The sequence below is a fragment of the Stegostoma tigrinum genome, unplaced genomic scaffold, assembly GCF_030684315.1.
Source record: "Stegostoma tigrinum isolate sSteTig4 unplaced genomic scaffold, sSteTig4.hap1 scaffold_167, whole genome shotgun sequence".
NCBI classification, from domain to species: domain Eukaryota; kingdom Metazoa; phylum Chordata; class Chondrichthyes; order Orectolobiformes; family Stegostomatidae; genus Stegostoma; species Stegostoma tigrinum.
In genome coordinates, this window is record NW_026728108.1 from 341,795 (window position 1) to 366,600 (window position 24,806).

Here is a 24,806-nt window from a genome sequence, read left to right on the forward strand (position 1 = left end):
CTGACATTGCAGCACTCCTTCAATACTGCAGTGAAACGTGCTCATATTTCTAGAAAGTGACTTGAATCCACAACCTTTTGACGCAATGGTGATATTTCTACTAAGCCAATACAGTAACAATGGAATCGGTCATGTACCTTCACATCACAGCTATTTCTTTTCTCCATGACTTCATCTTGATTGGCAGCTTGTAAACAGTCAGCACCATACAATACTAGCATAGTAAGTGGCTCCCTACGCTCAGAATAGAGAATCTCGAATGAGGATGCAAGTAGATGCCTTAATGTGGATGCTCCAACTGGAATCTACAATATACAGTGCAGTAACGCAACAACATTTCTTCAAAGGTTTCTCCAGAACCCACAACATCGACCAACCAGCAGGGCAAGGACAGCAGGCACACGGGGGCATCACTTCTCAGTTTCCCTCCAATCTTTGGATGTACACACAATCCTGACATGAAACTGTTGCCATTCCATCATCTTTACTGATTGAGAATTCTGCAGCTCCCTCCTTATCATTGCTTTGCTAATACTGTGGTTTTGAAAGGCAGCTCAGGAGCATCTGCTCATGAGCAATTAATGCTGGCCCCGTATCAGTGATGCCCACATTCAATAAATAAATAATATTTTAAAAAGAGGCATTCAGAATGAATCAGCTCTCTTGCCACCCACTTTGCCAATAGTGTTTCTAGGGCAACCCAAGCAGCACAATGAAAGCAAGATGCTCTGAGGCAGGAGGAATGAAGTAGTTTAAAATGGGAACTATTTGCAGTGGTGCAGAGAAAACAGTGGCAAGTGGGGCAGATCAGAAATCTCTTTTCGCCAGTCAACCCAGGCATAACGGATTGAATGGACTCATTCTGTGCTGTACAATTTTATGATTTTAACCATTGTGGAAAGTGGATGGCAAAGCACAAAGCCATCTATACAAAGTCTAAGTGCTTCAACAAGCAGCTAGGCTGCCACATTACTTTCTGATTTATTGTGCAATTCCATTTCTTTGGTTTAATAGCTTTTTTAAAAAATAAATCTGTATGTACTTACAATGTGTTCTGCAAAACCCACAGCAATTGCTATTCTCCTTCCTTGAAGTTATAAGCAGTTTTATGACAAGGTACGAGAGGCAAGCAAAATCAATAAGGCCATACAAAGCAACCAATTCTGTTCAGGCCAGCATTCATTTCCTCAATCTGAATACACCTTTTACTTTCCCTCACCATGATACAGTACATTCCACATGCACCCACAATAAAACTATTCATTTCCTGAGTTAGATGCTATAACACTTAAAAGACACTTAGAATCGTACATGAACAGGAAAGATTTGGAGAGTTATGGACCAGGAGCAGGCAGGTGGGACGAGTTTAGCTCGAAAATATGTTTGGCACGGGCTGGTTTGACTGAAGAGTCTGTTTCCATGCTGTATGATTCTATGACTCTGTTTCTCAAGCAGTTCTCAGAAATATTATAAAAAGATTGAATCTAAAATGAGAAGAACAAAAGGTACTCATATATTCCTTTTTCCTCTCTCCAAGTTTAATAAGTGACACCCAGAAAAAAAGAGTCACAATTTTGCCTATTTGATCTGAGCTTACAAGCTAAGAGATTCTGGACAGCAGCAGGAAGAGGGGTCAACCTATGTGCAGTTGGATGATGGATGTTAGAACGGAATATAGGAACATGTCATTTGAGAGCAACAGAAAGCCATTCAGCCCTTTAACTCTGCTCCACCATCCAGTGGCTGATCTGCTTGTGGACTCAAGCCCCTCTGTCCCTTTTCCCCAAGCCCTCGTCTCCCACATCTATCAAAAAACCATCTAACTCAACCTAGAATAAAGTCAATGGTACAGCCGCCAATACTTTTTGGGGAAGAGAATTCCACAGACCCATACCCCTCTGATGGAAATCCTCCTCGTCTCCATCATAGAAAGAAGACCTCCTGTTCTTAAATTGTACCCCTTTTTTGAGATTCCCTCACAAGAGGAAACATTTTCCCTGTACACAACGTATCAGGTCCCCTCAGGATTTTATATATTGCCATAGGATCAATTCTCATTCTTCTAAGTTCCAACTGGTACAGATCCAACCTTTCCTCACAGAAGAACCCTATCTTCCCAGGAACAGGTCACAGAATGGCTGCCAACAAACCACAACCGATGTATGAGGGTGGCATAAGACAGACAGAATTGGCACACCATGACAGCAGGTCTCCTGGCAGGAGCGGCTACAAGCAGCAGCTTAATAAGAAGGTGCACTCGCAATCTACTGGCAAGTTTCTGAAAATTTGCTCCGAGTGAGTGAATGAGAGCAGGCTGCACAGTGTGGTGTTTACACCATTTTCCTTTCACTCACTATACAGATCAATCATTGGATATTAGCTGCAGCTCAGTGGGTTTCACTCCAACCGTTAAGACAGAATGTCATTGTTCAAGTCAGGATCTATAGACCTGAGAAGAAAATCTAGGCTAACATACCCAGTGCTCCATTGTTGGAGGTGCTGACCTTTGGATGATACCATTCGAACCAACACTCTACCCTTGGAAATTGTGGCTTCAGGTGTCTAGTTGTTAAATACTCGTATTCCCTCTCAGGTAATATAATGCCTCTGTTGTCAAGCAGAGTTATCCTGGTGTTTTGGTCAATACTAAGCTCTGAACTGATATTACTGAAGGGGTTTTCTGGTCACTGTGATGTTGCCGTTTGTGAGATCTCACTGCGCACAAATGGACTGCCGTGTTTCCACATTACGACAGTGACTCCAATTCTCAACTATTCTCTTGGCCAGAAGTTGTTTGGGATATCCTAAAGCTGTGAAATGCACAATGTTAAGAAAGAAAGCCTTCTCTTTCTTCCCTTTCATGACCTCAGGACATTACAAAGCACTTTACTGCCAATGAAGTATTTTGGCAGTAATCAGTTAGTAATACAGAACTTGAAAAAATACATTTTGTTTATCCTTTTCATCTTGCACTTATTGGGGCAATTTGCAAGAAGTGAAGGGAAAAGCTGTACACAAAGAGAGTGCTGATTCATTTGGAAGTGGAACCACATCGATATTTAGCAACAGGTACAGCAAATGGTTGAAGTAAAAGATGAATAAAGCAATTACAGTGGACTCTGAGGTGTTTCCACAGGGAAAACACCAGGACTCCCTTCTTATTGACTATAATAGTTGATCCTTTTACATTCTATTTGATGTGAATTGTCCTGTTAAGTGCAAGTTGAAAAACTGGAGCAATATATGCCTTTTCTCAGCAGTATTCATATTTTGGAAGTGTAGTCACTATTGCAATGTCAGGAAATGCAGCAGTCAATTTAGGCACAGCAAGCTGCTACAGTTAACAAAGCAATAGTGAGAAAAATTTATTCCCTCCACCAGTGATGGGAAGTAGCAGCTGTGCACATCATCTACAAAATCCCCTGCATAAATTCACCAAGGCTCTTTAGAAACCAACACTTTCATAAATACTACCATCTAGAAGGATAAGGGCAGCAAATTTGTGGGAATACAACCACCTGCAAGTTGCCCTCCAAGCCATGGTTCAAGAAGGCAGCTCACCAACACCTTGTCAAGGGCAGCTATGAGTGGGCAATAAATACCTGCCAGGCAGCAGCAGCTCCATTCTAAGAATGAATACAAAAAAACCCCAGGTAATTTATTCAGTGCCAGTTCTTCCTTTCTTTAATGACTATTTAAAGTCTCTATTGATGGTATAACTAAAGCAGCACAAGCCCTTGTTTCCAACTGCTGCATCAAACACATAGAGTTCAAAACGTGCAACCAGAATTAATGACTGAACAGGCAGCCAAGTCAATATTTAGGAATAGGTTAAGCAAGTGGTCAAAGTAAGGATGAATAAAGCATTCACTGGAACAGAGTGGGCACATGGGATTAAGACTCATGTCCATGTAGAGGGTAAAATCTTAATACAAAAACGTTGGTTAGAGTGAGTGGCAACTGTTTGCCTTTCTTCACGTCTTTCATGGATTCTAAGGCATGTCTCAGAAACTGATACTGCAATAACAAGTAGATAGTAGCAAGGGGAAGAGGTAGGTTTTCATCAGACTGATGTTCTATGTCATTAGCGAACTTCTGGAAGAGCTTTACATTCCACTTCAATATTCAAAGGGGAGACCAAAACCTCTCCAAAGTAACGCCACTGATTATATCAAATATCACAAGGTTCACACACACACACACACACACACACACACACACACACACACACACAGTATCCATATTGTAATTTCCACGTCATTTTCATTGTGATTGTGTTGAAGGTCAAAAGGCATGGAATTGTCACAGCAAACCTCAAACTGCTGAAGTCTGGCAGAAATCCAAGAATCAGCCCAACTGAAATAAAATGCACCTTTCAATCTGTAAAGACATGTCACAGCACAGGAGTGAACATAGGTGCAGTTGGAATTTTGAGTTTTATCATTAAGAGAATAAAAATGTCTCATCATTTTAATTTGTCATACCAACTTGCAGAGAAATCATGTACGACACATCTGGCACGATAGTAAAATAACAGTGGGACACATAGATGCTCTACAATAGCGATAACAAGGTGTACAGCTGGATGTACACAGCAGGCCAAGCAACATCAGAGGAGCAGGAAGGCTGATGTTTCAAGCCAAGACCCTTCTTCAGAAATCTTGGACATGATTTTGGAGTATCGTGGAAATTTGCAGCAATGGAAGGAGAGCATTTGGCCCAGCGCATCTTTGCCAGCCAAATTAAAACAATCAAGTTGAATCCTGTTTTCCAGCTCTTGGCCCTCTACATTAATGTTAGTTCAAATACAGATCCAAGTTATTTTTAAACTCTAGCAGCTTTTATGTCTTCAGTTGCAAAACTTTATGGACCCTCTCGACACTCTAAATATTTTGTCCCATCCTCTCCTAAAAACACTGCTTCGTGTTTTTGGCTGCCAACTAAGTGACCACAGTCTCAGCCAAGAAACCAATCAGTCAGTACCTTGTATTATCATGGGAGGTGGAGACAGAACACTGGGCTTAGCCAGGATCTGTACTTCCATTAGCATTGCACACACCACACAGAGTTCCCAATTTAATAAAGAAAAGTTCTAATTATGTGGATTATGCTGGCAAAGTCACCATTTTATTGCCCATTTTTATGAACTATTTGCTATACTACTTCAGAAGGCAAGTAAGGGTCAACTGCCTCAGGGCTGAATGACACAAGACTCTGGGTTCCCCACCTCTTTGACTACAAGCACAGAGGTGGGGAAGTCTGCCAAGCTCTGTAACCATCTGATGGGTTGATTGCTCCGCTCATACATGAAGATGTCCTGCCTCAGAGAGATTCAGGCCAGTAAGAGATTGGCAGCATTCCAGCACTGTACCAGCAGCACCACCAGAAGACGTGATCATTACTGGTATTGCACTTGGGACTTAGGCAATTGTTCCAGATTCAGCTCACCAAGTGAGAAGAATTGGTAGGCCCTAGTGAGGATATGTTGGGGAGTTGGGGTGTTGTCAGAATTTTGAAGACTGGTGATAAGCAAGGCATTACATATGATCCTCTAATGGGAGCATGGGCTAATTTAGAAGAGACAGTCACCATCTGCCACCCCACCCTCAAACCCAGCCCCAACCTGCTGGGTATTTGGCGTTAGGCCTCTCCAGCCATTTAAATCCCAATGATACCGCACCCTCCCACCTCGACTTATTGTCTAATAACAACAGCATGTAAGCATCTTGCATTGGTAAAAGTAAAATGTCTCACAATATTTCATAGGAGGAATGATCTAATCAAACGTGACACTAGCGATATCAACACAGGTAACCGCTCTGGTATTTTATAACCAATAAAGTAAAGGAGAACATGGTCGGGGGGGGGGGGGGTGGTGGTAAAGGAGTGGTGAGGTTTATGGAAGAAATTCCAGAGCTTAAGGCATTGTCAGCTGAAGGCATGGTCACCAATTATGGAGCACCAATAGACACGAAGACAGACTTTGTGAAGCATGGAGATTTTCATTATCTGTCCCAAGGAAAATAGCATCATCATCACAGATATGATCATTATTGGTAAACATTGATACAGTGTTGCATTCAGTCAGTGAACTTAGAGAACCAATCGAGAGAAATCCAACAAATGCAGAGGCCACGCATTCAAAATCTAAACTCAACAGGGATCATGAGGTCAAAGGGAGAGTCAACCCACAAAGGTTGTCAACACCAGAGAATAAGCCAGAAAATTACAAATCAAAGTATTGTGTGTGACATGATAAATCAGTAAGAAACTATTTTTAAAAGGGACATGGTGTCTTCTCCTGAAAGACTTCCACTGCATCCAACAATTGGAGTCTTGTAGAACACAACTACAGCAGCTCTTCATAACTGGATAGCAGAGCAGCGCATCTCCAGACTATGACAGAATCTCATCCTGGCAAATAATGCTTTTAGTTTATTCCATCATCCTTAATCACAATATGTTTTACTCATGTAGGAGCAAGTCACATCAAAATAAATTAACATTTTCCCACGATTTACTCACAGTGTACCCTTCAAATCCCATTATTCTTTTATTTTTAACAAAATATCTGGAGTGAAGCTTTAGGCAAATATAGAACTGAATAAGATTCCCCCTCCCACATTGTGGCGTACATTATCAAGTTTCCAGTTAAGCGATACATAAATGTTTCAGAAATCCTCACTGTGCCTTGTTCGGAAAGGGTTGCCTTTTCCTCCTCCTTGCAGCCAGGATAGCTGGGAGAGACATCACTCCTGCGTCTCAGACAATCTTTCCGAAAATACTGTTATTACTACATCATAGATCAGCCAGCTCGAGGTCTCCCCCGTTTAATCCTGGTTAATTTTAGAATTGAAATCTATCAATTAAAGCGTCTCCCAGCAAAACAGCTTCTAATTACCAGATCTGCAGCATCTATTGCTTTGTCATCAACAGGCACTTGTCAGCCCATCAATCAAGGGGTTAAATTTAAAATAGCCCCGGTTGTTTGGGGCGTGCGAGCCAGTGAGCATCCGGCAGTAAGGGAACAGCGTCAGAGGGCTGCAAGCTAACGGGGTCCGAATCATGTTGCCAAACCACTGCCCGGGTGTGGAGTCACTGCATTTGTCACATCCGAGTCCCCCCTCACGTCTCTAGGCTCTCTTTGCAACACAGCAACAACAACCTGCACAGAGTGGGTCAAACAAGATCTCCAGTTTGCACTTCCTCAGAAGCGAGACTCTGAGCTATTACCTTCTTGACAGCTTTCCACTAGAATTAGCTGTTTAACCATCTTAGTCACTGGCCTGATATTCTCTGGTCGGGCACTTTTTTTGCCGAAACAGAACAGTGCAAACCTCCAGAACCACCTTTCCCCTTATACTAACTGATTCTGTGCGTTGTATCTCAACCGTGGATTCGCTACAAACCATCTGCAATCTCTTGCCCGGTTGAAAGGGAATCTAGGATTCCCAGTATTGACCTTATCTATCCTCAACGTCCAATCTGCGCTGTTAGAGGAGCAGAAAGCGCCGGCTTGTGAAGCTAAGGGATGCAGGGGAGCTGTCTGAGGGAGAGAGAACGCACTATTCAGGCTAATGCTACATTCCCACCGATTGCACTGTATCAAGAGTCACTAACAGCATCGGTCAAGATAGGAGAGCCCATATTGAACAACAGACCAAACTCCCTCCCCTCCTACTCCACAATAACAGGACATTTGCAAAACACACACACACAAAAAAACGCAGGCACATTCACATCAGCCAATGGAACGGTGTGTAAAGGGTACTCACTCGCTTTGCCTTGTTTCGGCCTTTGCAACAGCTTCTGCATTGCAGCTACATCTTCGGTTTTGACAGCTTGCAGTAATTCCTGATCTTTCTCCATGGCTTGTTGATGTGTGTGTGTGTGTGTGTGTGTTTATGTGCGTGTTTTTATATCCGATGCATCTTAGGTTTTAGGAGCTGAAGCGAGAGAGAGACACACACACACACACACACACACAGAGGGAGGAAGACTATGCCTGGCAGAGTGTGTGCATAGAGGCAGGGACAGGAGGAGAGCTACCGATGGGTGAAAGGCATAGACAGCCTCGTCTCTCGTATCACAAACCAAAACAGCTCTCTCTCCTAAAATAATAAAATGTGAGGCTGGATGAGCACAGCAGGCCAAGCAGCATCTCAGGAGCACAAAAGCTGACGTTTCGGGCCTAGACCCTTCATCAGAGAGGGGGACGGGGAGAGGGAACTGGAATAAATAGGGAGAGAGGAGGAGGCGGACCGAAGGTGGAGAGGAGAGAAAAGGTCAGTCCAGGGAAGACGGACAGGTCAAGGAGGTGGGATGAGGTTAGTAGGTAGATGGGGGTGCGGCTTGGGGTGGGAGGAAGGGATGGCTGAGAGGAAGAACAGGTTAGGGAGGCAGAGACAGGTTGGACTGGTTTTGGGATGCAGTGGGTGGAGGGGAAGAGCTGGGCTGGTTGTGTGGTGCAGTGGGGGGAGGGGACGAACTGGGCTGGTTTCGGGATGCGGTGGGGGAAGGGGAGATTTAGCATCCCTAAACCAGCCCAGTTCGTCCCCTCCCCCCACTGCACCTCACAACCAGCCCAGCTCTTCCCCCCCACCCACTGCATCCCAAAACCAGTCCAACCTGTCTCTGCCTCCCTAACCTGTTCTTCCTCTCAGCCATCCCTTCCTCCCACCCCAAGCCGCACCCCCATCTACCTACTAACCTCATCCCACCTCCTTGACCTGTCCGTCTTCCCTGGACTGACCTATCCCCTCCCTACCTCCCCACCTATACTCTCCTCCCCACCTATCTTCTTTACTCTCCATCTTCGGTCCGCCTCCCCCTCTCTCCCTGTTTATTCCAGTTCCCTCTCCCCATCCCCCTCTCTGATGAAGGGTCTAGGCCCGAAACGTCAGCTTTTGTGCTCCTGAGATGCTGCTTGGCCTGCTGTGTTCATCCAGCCTCACATTTTATGATCTTGGAATTCTCCAGCATCTGCAGTTCCCATTATCTCAGCTCTCTCTCCCCTTCCCCACCCCGGATTATTGCAAATAAAAAGGACAACACAAAATTCTCCTTGCTGTCCTCCCCCGACAGCCTGGTGGCTGCACTAAGTACACAGCGGCGATGCCATGGTTCTTCAGTCCGTCCTCACCCCCATCGCGTTTCGCAGCCGCTGCCTCACGCTCTCTCTTTTTCTCCACAAGAGCTGAGATCTGCTTTCAATGCTCCTACCCTGCCGCATGGCGGAGGAAGATTGTACAGGAGCCAAATCATCACATCCCTCTCATACCAAATAGGACAGATCCTGGGCCAAGGCAGGTTTATTTCTGGAAGCGCTCTTAAAGGAAACCCCTACCAAAGAGTGCGTGTTGGGGGTGGGGTGGGAAAGGGGTGGAACTAATCCTTTTAAAATCTCTGGTTTGTAACCATTTTCTGAAAATAACACCGCTTTGCTTTCTAACATCCTGCTAATCCTTCCCACCATTGCAATCTCTGTATTTATTGGTCGATAGACAAGAATTGAACAGGTGAAACTGCACATTTAAACATTATGCTCGTCACAATATTAACTGATGGAAATGGATGCTGTAACTTCAACTTGGCCGGGACTGTTCCAAACTCTCTATCATCCTGGATTAAGAACTGCAAGGATTTGCAGCGTTGGTACCTGGTCCCTTTTCACTGGGGGTTGCCAACCTGCTGTCTCAGGAGTCAGCATAACATTTGGCGATTGCAATTTTACGCTGCAAATAGCGCCAATTTGAAAATAATACCGGCGTCTCCGGAAGTGAATTAAACTTGGACAAGAAGCAAATGCGGCTTCCATCAATCATTGCACCCGCCACCACAGCCCTCTCCCACTTCTTACGCCCCTTCAATTATACTTAACACACAAATACAGCTCAATTCCGATTAGCACGTCTCGTTATTTTTTCACTCCCTTCCCCGCCATGTTAACCAGTTATCATTGAGCACCCTGGCTGGTTCCTTATCTGGTCAATCCATAATTGTACATCCCATCTATGGTCTGGGATCAAGCTAGTTATTTGGGAATTATCTCCACACCTGTCTGAAAGGCAGTGTCTTGTTCTCCCTGGGTTATTTTTAATCTGGAAGCAATGCTAATGATGCTGTCTGACTTGGGGTCATGCTTGTCATCAAGATTTGTATGTGCACTCTGCGCAGGGTGGCAATTAACTCGGAAATGTTTTCACCTAGCGGCTGAATGGCTCTAAGTGTCTGCACCCCTCTCATGTGCGTAAATTATCACCGACATGTAAATCTCTGATGGTTCTAATTTGGGGTACCACATTATCAATGAGTTATTTTCCGTGTCTTAAGACCCAATAACGTCAGTATCCACTTGCCCACATCATTTGGATGCTTGAGATAGTCGCAGGTAACAGAGAAGGTTGAAAAGGACAAAGATGCTGTTGTGCTGTGCATGGGCTATCCAAAAGCATTTTGTACAATTTTTGAAGAAAATCTCAGAATGAAAGGGATCCAAAATTGTCTGAGGGATAAGAAAGAGAGTGTAATATAACAAAGTGTGTAGCTGGATGAACACAGCAGGCCAAGCAGCATCTCAGGAGCACCAAAGCTGACGTCAGCTGCTGTGCTCCTGAGATGCTGCTCAGCCTGCTGTGTTCATCCAGCTACACACTTTGTTATCCTGGATTCTCCAGCATCTGCAGTTCCCATTATCTCTGATCACAAGAAAGAGAGTGTGATGGGTGTTTTTCTGATTGAGAGGATGTTTGTTGTGGAGTTCCCCTGAGGCTGGTATTGAGACCCTTGCTTTCCTGATACGGACATAAATGATCTAGGCTTGGGTGTGCAGGGGACAACATTGTACTGTGCAGATGACACAAAACTCCAATGTACTGCGACCTGTTATGAGACATAGAGTCATAGAAATGTACAGCACAGTCGTTGGTCCATTTCATGGGCGCCATTAGACTTTCATTCCTGGGTGTTGTTTTTAAATTGAAATTGGATTCAAACATGCGTCATGGTGAAAGTTGATTCTGATTACCTGAATCTCCGGATTACTAGTCCAGTGATGTTGTCACAACGCCTCCATTTATGAGAATGATTCTCAGGGATGAGAAACTCAGTTATGAGGATTTTTTCAAGGTACTGGGACTGCTTTCCTTGGAAACTTGATAGAAACTTTCCAAAACCATGAGTGCTCAGGAGAAAGCAGATAGGAATAAAATGCTTCAGAGATAGTAGGAACTGCAGATGCTGGGGAATCTGAGATAACAAGGTGCTGAGCTGGATGAACGCAGCAGGCCCAGCTGCATCAGAGGAGCAGGAAGGCTGACATTTCAGGCCTAGACCCTTCCTCATTTTTCTGACGAAAGTTCAGAAAGCTCTTCATCCAGTTGTACACCTTGTTATCTAGGAATAAAATGTTCCCACTCCTAAAATGAATCTAGAACCAGAGGGCACAGTTTCAAAGATGCTAACAAAAGAAGCAAATGGGCAGTGAGAAAAAATACTTTATTCAGCCAGTGAGTGATCTGGGCCTGGAATCCACTGCCCGGAAATGTGGTGGTGGCAGATTCGGCGAAGGCACGCAAGAGGGATGGTTACTTAAACAGAAAAAAAAATACATGCAGGGTTTTTGGAAAAAGGTAGAAGATTGGCCTTAAATTAGAGTGCTCAGAGAGCTTGGCAAGTATGATGGGCTGAATGTCTTCCTTCTGCGTTGTAGCAATTCTGCGTTTCTGCCAGGTTCACTCTTCTGTTGTGGGCAGTGATGGATGGCATTTTTGCAGGCAATCACGTAGGTGCTGGATTTTGTACATGACGGGTAGAATTTAACACCCCTCTCTTTATGCGGGGTTTGAGCTGGAGAGTGTAAGTACGGACCTGACTGTCTTTCAAGTTTTACCCTGATGCAGTCTCGATTGGGAAGGCTGGTAAATGGTCTTTACTCCCCTGAGTGGGCAATTAATAACTGAGGCTGAACAAATATCACACAGAAAGTTTGAGAAGTAATACTCTTAATTATAGAATCCCTACAGTGTACAATCAGACCCTTTGACCCAACATTGACCTTTGCAGCATTCCACCCACACCCATTCCACTATAACCCACCTAACCCACACATACCTGGACACTCTTAGCAACTTAGCATGGCCAAGCCATCTAACCTGCACATCTTTGGACTGTGGGAGGAAACTGGAGCACCCAGAGGAAACCCATGCAGACATATACAGAATGTGCAAACTCCACACAGACAGTCACCTGAGGTTGGAATTGAACCTGGGTCCCTGGAGCTGTGAGGCAGCAGTGCTAACCGTTGATCCGCCATGCCATATTAGTAGCGATGGCAAACAGATAGCACCTGACTACCTTTTCTTACAACCTCCTGATTCCCTGGCCAGAAAACCTCTCCCACGACCCCAATTTGTTCATGACTCACTAATAGCATTGGATTAATTGCAGTACCAGCATCAGCCACCCTTCCTGGTGGCACCACCTGCAATGGCGAGACACTAGTCTCTGTTTGGCCAGCATCTCTCAGTGAGTGGGGTTTTAGCCACAGACTGCCCCCGAATGGTAAGTGCTCGGTTGGCACTTCATTCACTGGAACTTTCCTGACACGGTAACCTGGGGTTTCTGTCAGTTCTCCAAGTGCTAGGTATAATCCCTGTCATCTGATTCACATTCTGATGGAAGTATGCGTAATGCTGCTTGGATGCTAATGGTATATGTTTTGACCTCAGTATTCCAGTTACAATCCTCTCTTCATCCAGTGCAGTGAGGATAGAGATATCACCAACGACTTACAGGTTAGATGCAAGTGGATTTCCGCTGACTCTTGTAAAAGTGTTTAGTGGTTTTCAGAGCTGTTTAAGCCAGCTGAAATCTCTCAGGAATGGGGAAGCATTCCCTGACTGTGAGGATACTGCACAAGTCAACAACAGGGCTACAGTCGTGGCTATCCCCTCAGACAAGCATGACTGAGAGAATGAACAGAAATCACACAGAGCAGGACAGGTGACTGGAATAAGGTGAATGATGAAGGAGACAACGATTCTCAGTGGGATACCTGAATCTCCAGAGTCTGAATGGAGCCATTTTTCCCGTCGTGAAGAACTGTGCGTGAGCTTTCACCTTAGTACAGACATCCTCACTGGAATTGATCACTTCTGAAACTGTAACTACAACCTCCAAGCAGGGTCACAAGGTCATGGCCAGAGGATGGGAAGATTCCAGGCTGGCCCAAAGATTACTTGCAAAATTTTCCAGCTTGTCATTTTTCCTGTTCCCATAAGGACCTGTAATGGGAATCAAAATTACATGAAAATCAAGTACATTTCAGTTTTCCTTGTCAGAGAGCAGCAGGATACTGAACAGAAGACTTTGTAATAATTCTTCAATATTCTGCCCTGCCATCCTCATTTGAACAACTTGAAGTAACGAGGAGGTGACAAGAGCCTTTGTTTGATGACGTGGTCCATATGGGAGTGTGTATTATACACTCAGAGGGGCTGCATAAAGTACCACAGGAAATGTAATGGTGCAGACCACTGGAGTAGTTCAATGTTGCTTCTGCTGCCTGGAGCACTCTGGGGCAGTCCTGCAGTACAGAGAAGGGCCGGTGTCGTCATGATTCTTGATAGTCTCCAACCTTGGCATCATGAGGGTACGCTGTCGCTGCCAGTGATCGGGCACCAGCTGAGAAAGAGGAGGAGTTGGAAGCAGTGACGAGGTAACCATTGCAGCTTTTTTGTTGCCAGACTTTCTGTGATCCACTCGACCAACTGTAATACAGGTAAATGTAAGCTCAAATTCCACTAACAAGGCTGAACCTTCCCTCTCCTTGGCTGTTGACTACCACTGCACCACTTGTCTACAAACAACAGTAAATGCCATCACAATATCGATATTTCAAAACAATAATGTTGAACAATCTATGCCATAATGCATGCAAATATCAACTGCCCTCATTTATTTCCTTCATACCAGTATTACAGGTGCCTTTTTCTTGCTTAATGCTCCCACAGAGTGCGATCCCTGTGACTGTGGCACTGCAGGTGAAAGCTGATGATTTTTATTGTGTTTATCCTGAGTAACTCTAGCTCCAGAAGGGCCCACCCACGACTGTACCACAACAGCTTCTGCTTTTTCTGGAGCAGAGATACCAATCATGACTCAATCTGTAACTGTTCCCATCAGGTTGGCCACAACTCAGTGCTGGAGTGGATGGGTTCCAAACACTGCGCCAGATTGAAGCCAGAGTCTTTCCTGCTCCGTGACATTAATGGCAGGCTTTCTAACCTGCCAATGCACCAATCCTTCTTCTGTCGGCCACCCCATCCCCATTGCAGTTCTCATCTGAATCCCCTGTAGCTGAAATGGAGTGTGACTTCATCCTCTGGTGAACTGGCACCAATTCCTTGAGACCTCACTGCAGGTCACTCATGCTCAGTGTACGAAATGAGGAATAACTGGTTGAGGAAAGAAATTCCAGTGTTAGTACCTTGGCAGCTCACAGCAATGCCACCTGTGAGCTAACTACAACTGGAAATGTTCAGGAATGAGTTAGTGTAAGACTGTAGATAGCTCTGAAAACTAGGAGACTGGAGGGGATTACAGAGATTAGGGGAGGGATTCAAGACCGTGGAGGGATTTGAAACCGAAACTAGAGTTTATTAATTAATATTAAAATTGAGGATTTGCTGAACTTGGAATTGATGCAGGTCAAGGGGCACAGGATGTGCTATGAACGGTTAACATAAACAGCAGAAGACCCTGATTTTATCGAGAATAGAAAGCGGGAGGTGCGCAGGGTGCATTGGAATAATTAAGTGCAAAGGGACCAATAGCAAGAAAGTCTGTTTCAGCAACAAATAAACTGGGATTGGAACAAAGTAAGATGTTACAACAGCATTCGTTTGATCGTTCTTTGTGAAAGGGGTGGGGAGCGGTTGTGAGGAAAGAAGGGGTGAGGGCAGGACATTTCCATAATTCTTCTTTCTTTCAATTAGAGTTTCTTTATTTAGTTTTACTGTCTTCTGTCCCTGTAGAGTGCACTGGGTTAATGGCAGGAAATGTACAAGGAGAAGTCCCCTCAGTGACAGCCAACTGTGTGAGAGCTATTAAAAGAGGAATTACTAAATAATGTTTACTAAATCTGGAGAACTATGATTTTGTTTACTAATGAGATTTATCAGCTCTGGTTTCTTTCAGTTGACAGCAAGAGGTTTGTTGATGAATCTCTAACATTCACAGCTTTGACTTTCAACCAACTTTCCACAAGGGGTTGGGGGGGGGGTGGGGTTCGTGAATGGAAGGAGCTGCCAACAGATGTGGTCGAGGCAGATAAAATTGCTGTATTTAAAAGACATTTGGACAGGTACACAATTAGGAAAGGTTTAGACGGATACCAAACACAGGCAAATGGGACCGGTTAAGTTTGGGACACCTGATCAGTACAGATGATTGGGACTGAAGGTCCTCATTCTGTGCTGTATGACTCTATGAATCTATGATTGAAGAGCTAACTAGGTGTGTGCATGAGGGCAATGCATTTGATACAGTCTACTTGGGCATCAGCAAAGCTTTTGACAAGATCCCCCATTTGAAGACTGTTAGAACAGGAAACAGTCCATGGGATCCGAGGACACATGTGCACAGGAAATCATAACTCGTAATTTGATTGAGTTTTTTAAAGTAGTAATCAAGAGCATTGACTAAGGCAGAAAGATGGACGCATACGGGCTTCAGTAAGGCGTTCAAGAAGGTTCCTCACGGTACTCCAAGAGGGAAGTTAAATCACACGGAGCACAGGGAGAGCTAGCCATAGAACATAGAACATTACAGCACAGTACAGGCCCTTCGGCCCTCGATCTTGTGCCGACCTGTCATGCCGATCTCAAGCCCATCTAACCTGCACTATTCCATGTACGCCCATATGCTTATCCAATGGCGACTTAAATATACCTAAAGTTGGCAAATCTACGACCGTTGCAGGCAAAGCGTTCCATTCCCTTACTACTCTCTGAGTAAACAAACTACCTCTGACATCTGTCCTATATCTTTCACCCCTCAATTTAAAGCTATACCCCCTCGTGTTCGCCGTCACCATCCGAGGAAAAAGGCTCTCCCTATCCACCCTATCTAACCCTCTGATTATTTTATATGTCTCAATTAAGTCACCTCTCAACCTTCTTCTCTCGAATGAAAACAGCCTCAAGTCCCTCAGCCATTCATTCTAAGACCTTCCCTCTATACCAGGCAACATCCTAGTAAATCTCCTCTGCACCCTTTCCAAAGCTTCCACATCCTTCTTATAATGCGGTGACCAGAACTGCACACAATACTCCAAGTGCGGCCGCACCAGAGTTTTGCACAGCTTCACCATAACCTCTTGGTTCCGGAACTCGATCCCTCTATTAATCAAAGCTAAAACACTGTATGCCTTCTTAACAGCCCTGTCAACCTGGGTGGCAACTTTCAAGGATCTGTGTTCATGGACACCAAGATCTCTCTGCTCATCTATACTACTAAGCATCTTACCATTAGCCCTGTACTTTGCCTTCTGGTTACTCCTACCAAAGTGCATCACCTCACACTTGTCTGCATTAAACTCCATTTGTCACCTCTCAGACCAGCTCTGCAGCTTATCTATGTCCCTCTGCAACCAATCCTTTGTCACTATCCACAACTCCACCTATCTTAGTGTCGTCTGCAAATTTACTAACCCATCCTTCTACGCCCTCATCCAGGTCATTTATAAAAATGACAAACAGCAGTGGACCCAACACCCACCCCTGCGGTACACCACCAGTAACTGGTCTCCAGGATGAAAGTTTCCATTCAACTACCACGCTCTGTCTTCTTTCAGCAAGCTAATTTCCGATCCAAACTGCTATATCTCCCACAATTCCATTCCTCTGCATTTTGTACAATAGTCTGTTATGCGGAACCTTATTGAACGCCTTGCTGAAATCCATATACTCCACATCAACCGGTTTACTCTCATCCACCTGTTTGGTCACCTTCTCAAAGAACTCAATAAGGTTTGTGAAGCACGACCTTCCCTTCACAAAACCGTGCTGACTATCCCGAATCAATTTATTCTTTTCTAGATGATTGTAAATCCTATCCCATATAACCTTTTTCAACACTTTACCGACAACTGAGGTAAGGCTCACTGGCCGATAATTACCAGGGTTGTCTCTACTCCCCTTCTTGAACAGGGGAACCACAATTGCTATCCTCCAGTCATCTGGCACTATTCCTGTAGACAATGATGAGTTAAAGATCAATGCCAAAGGCTCGGCAATCTCCTCCCTGGATTCTCAGAGGATCCGAGGATAAATCCCATCCGGCCCAGGGGACATAGCTATCTTCACCCTCTGTAGGATTTCAAAAACCTCTTCCTTGTGAACCTCAATCCCACTTAGTCCAGTAGCCTGTATGTCTGTATTCTCCTCGACAACATTGTGGTTTTCTAGAGTGAATACTGTTGAAAAATATTCATTTAGCGCTTCCCCTATCTCAACTGACTCCACACACAACTTACCACTACTATCCTTGATTGGGCCTCATCTTACTTTTGTCATTCTCTTATTCCTTAAATACCGAGAGAAAGCCTGAGGGTTTACCCTGATCCTATCCGCCAACAACTTCTCATGTCTCCTCCTGGATCTTCTGAGCTCTCTCTTTCGGTCTTTCCTGGCTACCTTGTAACCCTCAAGCACCCTAACTGAGCCTTCACATCTGAAAGTAACAGAAGCATTCTTCTTCCTCTTGACCAGAGATTCCACTTCCTTCGTAAACCACGGCTCCCGCACCCTACAGCTTCCTCCCTGCCTGACAGGTACATACTTAACTAGGACACACAGGAGCTTTTCCTTGAATAAGCTCCACATTTCTATTGTGCCCATCCACTGCAGTTTCCTTCCCCATCCTATGCTCCCTAAATCTTGCATAATCTCTTCGTAATTGCCTTTCCGCCAGCTATAACTCTTGCACAGTGGTGTACACCTATCCCTTTCCATCACTGAAGTAAACATAACAGAATTGTGATCGCTATCACCAAGGTGATCAACGACTTTGAAATCTAACACCTGGTCAGGATCATCACCCAGTACTGATGTGGTCACTGCACCCCAATTCCATCAGTCACTGCATCCCATTTCACTCAGTCACTGTATCCCGTTTCTCACTGAGGCTGCATTCAATTTCCGTCAATCACTGCATCCCATTTCCGTCAGTCAAGGCATCCCATTTCCCATAGTCACTGCATCCCATTTCACTCAGTCACTGCATCTCCTTCACCATAGTCACTGCATTCCATTTCCATCAGTCACTGTTTCCCGTATCTCACAGGCGCTGCATTCAATTTCCCACACTCACTGCATCCCATTTCCCATAGTCACAGCATCTCCTTTCCCTCAGTCTCTGCATCGCATTTCACTCAGTCAATGCTTCCCATGTCCCACAGTCACTGCATCCCATTTCTCTCTGTCACTGCATCTCATTTCCCTCAGTCACTGCATCTCATTTCACTCAGGCACTGTATCCCATTTCCCTCACTCACTGGACCCCAAGTCCTCTTGGGCACTGCATCCCCATGAACTCAGTCACTCCTTCCCAGTACCTCAGTCACTGCATCCCATTTCCATCAGGTACTGCATCACATTTCCATCAGACACTACAGCTCATGTCACTCTGTCACTGCATCCCATTTCCCTCAGTCACTGCATCTCCTTCACCACAGTCACTGCATCCCATTTCACGCAGTCACTGCATCACATTTCACTCAGTCACTGCATCGTATTTTACTCAGTCACTGCATCCCATTTCACTCAATCACTGCATCTCCTTCACCACAGTCACTGCGTCCAATTTCCATCAGTCACTGTTTCCCGTATCTCACAGACGCTGCATTCAATTTCACACCCTCACTGCATCCCATTTCCCATCGTCACAGCATCACCTTTCCCTCAGTCTTTGCATTGCAATTCACTCAGTGATTGCATCCCATTTCACTCAGTCACTGCATCCCATTTCCGTCAGTCACTGCATTCCATTTCACTCAGCCACTGCATCCCATTTCACTCGGTGACTGCATCACAGTTTTCTCAGTGACTGAATCACAGTACACTCAGTGAGTGCATCATATTTCACTCAGTGATGGAATCACATTTCACTCAGTGACTGCATCACATTTCACTCATTCACTGCATCCCATTTCACTCAGTCACTGCATCCCATTTCACTCAGTCACTGCATCCCATTCCACTCAGTCACTGCATCCCATTTCACTCAGTCACTGCATCCCATTCCACTCAGTCACTGCATCCCATCTCACTCAGTCATTGCATCCCATTTCCATTAGTCACTGGTTCCCGTATCTCACAGGCGCTGCATTCAATTTCCGACACTCACTGTATCCCATTTTCCATAGACACAGCATCTCCCTTCCCTCAGACTCTGCATCTCACTTCAATCAGTGATTGCATCTGACTTCCCACAAATACTGCATCCGATTTCGCTCAGTCACTGCATCTCATCTCACTTGGTCACTGCATCCCATTTCATTCAGTCACTGCATCCCATTTCCCTCAGTCACTGCATCTCATTTCCGTCAGTTACTGCATCATATTTCCATCAAACAATGCATCTCATTTCACTCAGTCACTGCAACCCATTTCGCTCAGTCACTGCAACCCATTTCGCTCAGTCACTGCAATCCATTTCGCTCAGTCACTGCAATCCATTTCGCTCAGTCACTGCATTTCCTTTCCTTCAGTCACTGCATCTCATTTCACTCAGTCACTGCATCACATTTTACTCAGTCACTGCATCCCATTTCACTCAGTCACTGGATCTCCTTCACCATAGTCACTGCATTCCATTTCCATCAGTCACTGTTTCACGTATCTCACAGGCGCTGCATTCAATTTCCGACACTCACTGCATCCCATTTCCCAGAATCACAGCGTCTCATTTCACTCAGTCACTGCATCCCATGTCTCTCAGTCACTGCATCCCATTTCACTCAGTCAGTGCGTCCCTTTTCGGCCAGGCAGTGTATCCCATTTACCTCAGTCACTGCACCCCAAGCGCGATCAGGCACTGATTCCCTATTAACTCAGTCACTCCTTCCCAGTACCTCTGTCACTGCATCCCATTTCACTCATTCACTGCATCCCATTTCACTGAGCCAGAGCATCACATTTCACTCAGCCAGAGCATCACATTTCACTCAGTCACTGCGTCCCATTTCACGCAGTCACTGCGTCCCATTTCACGCAGTCACTGCGTCCCATTTCACGCAGTCACTGCGTCCCATTTCACGCAGTCACTGCGTCCCATTTCACGCAGTCACTGCGTCCCATTTCACGCAGTCACTGCGTCCCAATTCACTCAGTCACTGCGTCCCAATTCACTCAGTCACTGCGTCCCATTTCACTCAGTCACTGCATCGCTTTTCACTCTGTCACTGCATCTCATTTCCGTCAGTTACTGCATCATATTTCCATCAAACAAGGCATCTCATTTCACTCAGTCACTGCATCGCATTTCACTCTGTCAGTGCTTCCCATTTCACTTAGTCACTGCATGTCATTATACACAGTCACTGCAACCCATTTCCCTCAGTCACTGCGTCGCATTTCACTCAGTGATGCGTCCAATTTCACTCAGTGTCTGCATCACATTTCTCTCAGTCACTGCATCACATTTCACACAGTCACTGCATCCTATTCCACTCAGTCACTGCATCTCCTTCACCATAGTCACTGCATCCCATTTTCATCTCTCACTGTTCCCCGTATCTCACAGACACTGCATTCAATTTCCCACACTCACTGCATCCCATTTCCCATCGTGACAGCATCTCCTTTCCCTCAGTCTCTGCATCGCATTTCACTCAGTGGTTGCATCCCATTTCCCTCAGTCACTGCATCCCATTTCCTTGAGTCACTGCATCCCATTTCCGTCAGTCACTCCTTCCCAGTAACTCAGTCACTGCATCCTATTTCCCTCAATTACTGCATCACATTGCACTCAGGCACTGTATCCCATTTCCCTCAGTCACTGCACCCCAAGCCCGCTCGGGCACTGCATCACCTTTGACTCAGTCACTGCATCCCATGTCCCACAGTAACTGCATCACATTTCCATCAGTCACTACATCTCATTTCACGACTTCACTGCATCCCATTTCACGCAGTCACTGCATCCCATTTCCCTCAGTCACAGCATCCCAATTCTCTCAGTCACTGCATCCCATGTCCGTGTGACAGTGCATCCCATGTCCGTGTGACAGTTCATCCCATGTCCGTGTGTCACTGCATCCCATGTCCGTGTGTCACTGCATCCCATGTCCCTCAGTCACTGCACCACATGTCCCTCAGAGACTGCATCCCATTTCACGCAGTCACTGCATCCCATTTCCCTCAGTCACTGCATCCCATTTCACTCTGTCACTGCATCTCATTTCCGTCAGTTACTGCATCATATTTCCATCAAACAAGGCATCTCATTTCACTCAGTCACTGCATCGCATTTCACTCAGTCAGTGCTTCCCATTTCCCTCAGTCACTGCGTCCCATTTCCCTCAGTCACTGCGTCCCATTTCCCTCAGTCACTGCGTCCCATTTCCCTCAGTCACTGCGTCCCATTTCCCTCAGTGATGCGTCCAATTTCACTCAGTGACTGCAACACATTTTGCTGAGAGACTGCATCCCATTTCACTCAGTGACTGCAACACATTTCGCTCAGAGACTGCAACACATTTCGCTCAGAGACTGCAACACATTTCGCTCAGAGACTGCAACACATTTCGCTCAGAGACTGCATCCCATTTCACTCAGAGACTGCATCCCATTTCACTCAGAGACTGCATCCCATTTCACTCAGAGACTGCATCCCATTTCACTCAGAGACTGCATCCCATTTCACTCTGTCTCTGCATCGCATTTCACTCAGTCAGTGCTTCCCATGTCCCTCAGTCACTGCATCCCATGTCACTCAGTCACTGCATCCCATTTCCCTTAGTCACTGCATCTCATTTCACTCAGTCACTGCATCTCATTTCACTCAGTCACTGCATCCCATTTCCCTCAGTCACTGCATCTCATTTCACTGAGGCACTGTATCCCATCTCCCTCACTCACTGCACCCCAAGTCCGCTCGGGCACTGCATCCCCATGAACTCAGTCACTCATTCCCACTACCTCAGTCACTGCATCACATTTCCCTCAGGTACTGCATCACATTTCCATCAGACACTGCAGCTCATGTCACTCTGTCACTGCATCCCATTTCCCTCAGTCACTGCATCCCATTTCCCTCAGTCACTGCATCCCATTTCCCTCAGTCACTGCATCCCATTTCCCTCAGTCACTGCATCCCATTTCACTCAGTCACTGCATCCCATTTCACTCAGTCACTGCATCACATTTCCCTCAGCCACTGCATCCCATTTCACTCAGTGACTGCATCACAGTTCACTCAGTGACTGCATCATATTTCACTCAGTGACTGAATCACATTTCACTGAGTCACTGCATCCCATTTCACACAGTCACTGCATCCCATTTCCCATCGTCACAGCATCTCCTTTCCCACAGTCTCTGTATCTCATTTCAATCAGTGATTGCATCCTACTTCCCAAAAATAGTGCATCCCATTTTGCTCAGTCACTGCATCTCATTTCCCTTAGTCACTGCATCCCATTTCCCTTAGTCACTGCATCCCATTTCCCTCAGTCACTGCATCTCATTTCCGTCAGTTACTGCATCATATTTCCATCAAACAATGCATCTCATTTCACTCAGTCACTGCATCCCAATTCCCTCAGGTCACTGCATCCCATGTCCATGTGTCACTGCATCCCATGTCCGTGTGTCACTGCATCCCATGTCCCTCATTCACTGCATCCCATTTCCCTCAGTCACGGCATCCCATGTCCCTCAGTCACGGCATCCCATTTCACTCAGTCAGTGCGTCGCATTTCACTCAGTCAGTGCGTCGCATTTCCCTAAGTCAGTGCACCCCAAGCCCGCTCAGGGACTGCATCACTATTAACTCAGTCACTCCTTCCCAGTACCTCCGTCACTGCATCCCATTTCCATCAGTCACTGTTTCCCGTATCTCACAGACGCTGCATTCAATTTCCGACACTCAATGTATCCCATTTCCCAGAGACACAGCATCTCCTTGCCCTCAGTCTCATCATCTCATTTCACTCAGTGATTGCATCCTTCTTCCCACAAATAATGCACCCCATTTCCCTCAGTCACTGCATCCCATTTCCGTCAGTCACTGCATCTCATTTCACTCGGTCAGTGCATCCCATTTCACCCAGTCACTGCATCCCATTGTACTCAGACACTGCATCCCATTTCACTCAGTGATGCATCCCGTTTCACTGAGCGACTGCATCCAATTTCACTCAGTGACGAAATCACATTTCCGTCAGTCACTGCATCCCATTTTACTCAGTCACTGCATCCCATTTCACTCAGTCACTGCATCCCATTTCACTCAGTCACTGCATCACATTTCAGTCAGTCACTGCATCCCATTTCACTCAGTGACTGAATCACATTTCCCTCAGTCACTGCATCCCAATTCCCTAAGTCACTGCATCCCACGTCCGTGTGTCACTGCATCCCATGTCCGTGTGTCACTGCATCCCATGTCTCTCAGTCACTGCATCTCGTGTCCCTCAGTCACTGCATCCCATGTCCCTCAGTCACTGCATCCCATTTCATTCAGTCAGTGCGTCCCTTTTCGGTCAGGCACTGTATCCCATTTCCCTCAGTCACTGTGCCCCAAGCCCGCTCGGGCACTGATTCCCTATGAACTCAGTCACTCCGTCCCAGTACCTCTGTCACTGCAGCTCATGTCACTCTGTCACTGCATCACATTTCCATCATACAGTGCATCTCATTTCACTCAGTCACTGCATCCCATTTCACGCAGTCACTGCCTCCCATTTCACTCAGTCACTGCATCCCATTTCACTCAATCACTGCATCCCATTTCACTCAATCACTGCATCCCATTTCACTCAATCACTGCATCCCATTTCCCTCAGTCACTGCATCCCATTTCACACAATCAGTGCATCCCATTTCATTCAGTGACTGCATCACATTTCACTCAGTCACTGCATCCCATTTCCCTCAGTCAGTGCATCTCATTTCCCTCAGTCACTGCATCTCATTTCCCTCAGTCACTGCATCCCATTTCCCTCAGTCACTGCATCACATTTCCGTCAGTCACTGCATCCCATTTCACTCAGTCACTGCATCCCATTTGCATCCGTCACTGCATCCCATTTCACTCAGTCACTGCATCCCATTTCACTCTGTCACTGCATCCCCTTTCACTCTGTCGCTGCATCCCCTTTCACGCAGTCACTGCATCCCATTTCACTCAGTCGCTGCATCCCCTTCACCATAGTCACTGCATCCCATTTCCATCAGTCACTGTTTCCCGTATCTCACAGACAGTGCATTCAATGCTTCTCATTTTACTCAGTCTCAGCACCTCATGTCGCTCTGTCGCTGCATCCAATTTCCATCAGTCAGTGCATCTCATTTCACTCAGTCACTGCATCGCATTTCACTCAGTCACTACTTCCCAGTACCTCAGACACTGCATCCCATTTCCCTCAGTCACTGCACCTCATGTCACTCTGTCACTGCATCCAATTTCCATCAGTCACTGCATCCCATTTCACTCAGTGATGCATCCCATTTCACTCAGTGACTGCATCCCAATTCACTCAGTGACTGAATCACATTTCACTCAGTCACTGCATCGCATTT

The 24,806-nt window shown here is 45.8% G+C and overlaps 1 protein-coding gene across 7 annotated transcripts in view; it reads right to left on the reverse strand.

The window, feature by feature from the left end:
• The window catches only part of LOC132207818 (complement C4-like), a 343,465-nt gene that overhangs the window by 74,007 nt on the left and 244,652 nt on the right, over positions 1 to 24,806 (reverse strand). For 5 of the 7 annotated variants that reach the window (XR_009443868.1, XR_009443867.1, XR_009443870.1 and 2 more), the window contains one exon: positions 13,055 to 13,283. The exons of 1 other annotated variant lie outside the window; for it this stretch is intronic. The gene's annotated coding sequence lies outside the window, so the exon portion shown is untranslated. Of the gene's footprint in view, positions 1 to 7,775; positions 8,386 to 13,054; positions 13,284 to 24,806 lie in introns of those variants that run through there. One more of the 7 variants, XM_059643670.1, reaches the window with a different exon arrangement.